Here is a 2,983-nt window from a genome sequence, read left to right as displayed (position 1 = left end):
CAATTAATTTTGCTTAGCTACAGTTTGGTCATAAATCCAGTGATCTAAAGACAGGAATGCATAGTCCCTAAGATTCCTAAGAAAAGGCCCCCAGTTAAAAGACTGGAATATTTTTTCTCTGACAAGTAGAATTTCCCCCAAATAGTCTATGTAAAGCTATTTTTTCTGTACATCATACTGTATAATAGTAAAATATTTGTTAATTAAAAAGCATTTAATCTATATAGATAAATGCTTATAGTTTAAAAATCAGATTTATTATCAAATGTCAGAAGGCGTGATTTTCTGCTCTTGAAGTATTTAAGGTTGTGTAGGAGCAGTAATCAATATAGATAAAGTCAGAAATGGCTTGAAGGTATCAACTGTTCAGACACCCGTACTGGCCAAATTCTGTAATCTAAGTATGCATCTTCAGTTTTAAAATTATAAAAACCAACATCAGTTTTTGAATACTTTAGTGACCTAGAAATAGTTTCTTTCCATTTCCATCTATAAAATCAGCCCTAATTTTTATTTATGCCCCAAATAGAAGGGGCACTTTAATAAGTGTAATATGGATACTCTCCCATCTCTGTAACTGTTCACTGAAGAGATTATACTGTTTTATTTGATGAATTTAAGCCATCCATCTTCCCTTCATTAAAATGCCTTTTATTTTTATTTCCACTAATGTGTTCCAAATGAGATTAGTTTAGGGTTAAAAGCACCTGACACACAGTAGCTATCTTTAAGATTTATGTTATTTTTTTCTCATAAAAATTCTATGTAATATTTGGTGTCTGACCAAGTGGTTGGTAGAGCATCCTTATTGACTATTTTTAGAGATCAGAAATGTAAGATTTAACAGTAGCCACTTACATTCTACATGGTAACATGTAGTTCGTGATGATCTTCACTAAATTTTACCATCCCTCCTATAAATTCCGAGATCATTCAAAATAATTTGAGTGCATTACTCATCAGGGATGCTGGAGGTACATTTTAAGTTTTAATAATAAATGCTAGAATGACCAAATTGCAGACTAATTATTTCCATATTGTACTTAAAATTAGTTTTTAAAAATTATTTTAAAAAAAGATGACTATATACAATCAATGCTATTTATTGTACCTCTGGGCGTACTCTTCCAAAAATTGAGCTTATCAATTTTTCTCTGTCAAGCTTGAACTAATGTAAATAATCGAAATAATGTAAAGTTATATTTTCATGTTTTTATAGATATGACATGACAAGAACATATAATGTAAGAGTATCTCAAGTGTGGATAATGTTGATTGGCTAACACAGAGCTCAGTCTTAGGCAGTAAAACCTAGTTCAATATCCATGTAACAATGCATCAGTATATTGCTGTATACATGTGTCTGTGCATAGAAGTGATAAATGCTCAAATAAGAGTGGTGACAGCTATCTCAAGGTTTTTTTTAATTCATTTTATATAAACTGTTATGGAAAGACCAAAATAATTATGAACTATTCTTATGTAAATTTACAATTGTCCTTTAATGTACATTTTGTTTACAGTATAGTACCTTATTCTCTGCTGTGTTAAGTGGGTGTCGTACTCCAAGGAGACAAACACTTTCTACAACTTCTATTGAAGACACTGGGATTTCCAATTTTTTCATGTGTACTATGTCAGAAAATGCTTTTGATTTTATTTTTAAATCTAACATCTGATGGCTTTTTCAGAGTGTTGTGGAAACTTCAGTCATACATAAAATATGTTCTTATAAAATGCCAACATCTTTTTATTCTGTTTTTCCTCAATGGTACAACAATCTAATAATGAGAAAACAGAAAGTGTATCTTATATTCTTCCCAAATAAATCTAGATGTTTGTAGTGAAGGAGGGCATCTCTGCTCAGTTTGTTAGAAAAGTATGATAGAGTCAAGGCAGAATGTCTTTTTAATTTAAATGAAGAGAATTGGTCGTTGTGGTACGTCATGCTCCTTAAGCACTTTGGACATAGAGAGAAATGTGGCAATTGATTAAATCACCAATTCTGCATACAGGCATTGTGTACTTCAGCCTTCCTTGTGCAGTCCTCTCATTTGGTATGGTACTCATATTAAAGAGCAGGGAAGTAACTTGCTTTAAAATATGGTTTGATTTTTAAAAACTGACCATTTATTATTTGACTTAAAAATTCTTTCCATTTTAACCAGTTTTGACAAAGCTGGTCATTTGAATATTTACACAATCCTATTTACATGTTCTCCAAAATTATTCTAACATGACAGTTCTAACTTTCACATAAATTTGTCAAAGTTTTATATTTAAATGTATCAGGTATTTAACACACCAATATAAAGGCGAATCTGCTTAAAATACAGTAATTTTACATTTCTAATCTGTAAGTACTATGGATATTTTGATGATCATGATGGTATTCGGAGAAAAAGAAGAGAATTACTAGCAATATTCCGGTAAAAAAAAGTTACCACCAACCATTTCTTAATGATATCATTAATTTTTATTTTTCAATTAAGTGTACGTATGTGTGTGCCTGCTGTGGGAATGTGCCAGTGAGTGCAGGTGCCTGCTGATAACAGGGGTGAGGCCAATTATATCAGAGCTAGAGTTGGGGTGTTCATAGGTGTTTGGGAGCTCCCAAATGGTTTGCGGGAAACTAGCCTGGGTCCACTGCAAGTGTTCTTTCTCAAACCACTGAACAATTCTCCAGTACCAACAATATCATTAAATTTTTTTTTAAAAAAGAACCTCTTTGTGGTTCGTTACACATTAGATGACAATATACCAACTCCACCACTTTCTTCCATGCTTTACCTAATGGCATTCTGGAGGTACTCATCTACATAATACAACAATTTGATGACTCTCATGTGGAATGAACTTCTCTGTATCTAAACTTGTTTTCTGCTGACAAAGTCGACTGTGCATTTCTTTTGGATGGTCAACTGAAAGGCAGAGCAGTTAGGTCAAATGTACCTTTCAAGTTTTAATTTCTATGGAACATGCA

General features: G+C 32.3%; 1 protein-coding gene across 2 annotated transcripts in view; it reads left to right on the top strand.

Moving 5' to 3' along the window:
* Positions 1-2,720, top strand: part of Gria2 (glutamate ionotropic receptor AMPA type subunit 2) — a 120,127-nt gene extending 117,407 nt beyond the window's left edge. For both annotated transcript variants that reach the window (NM_017261.2, NM_001083811.1), the window contains 1 exon segment: positions 1-2,720. This exon segment is cut by the window's left edge and continues 940 nt beyond it. The gene's annotated coding sequence lies outside the window, so the exon portion shown is untranslated.
* Positions 2,721-2,983: the final 263 nt, after the last annotated feature.

The sequence above is a fragment of the Rattus norvegicus genome, chromosome 2 (assembly GCF_036323735.1).
Source record: "Rattus norvegicus strain BN/NHsdMcwi chromosome 2, GRCr8, whole genome shotgun sequence".
In the NCBI taxonomy this organism is placed as follows: domain Eukaryota; kingdom Metazoa; phylum Chordata; class Mammalia; order Rodentia; family Muridae; genus Rattus; species Rattus norvegicus.
Note: the sequence above shows the minus strand (reverse complement) of the source record. Positions and strands in the feature narration are given on the sequence as shown.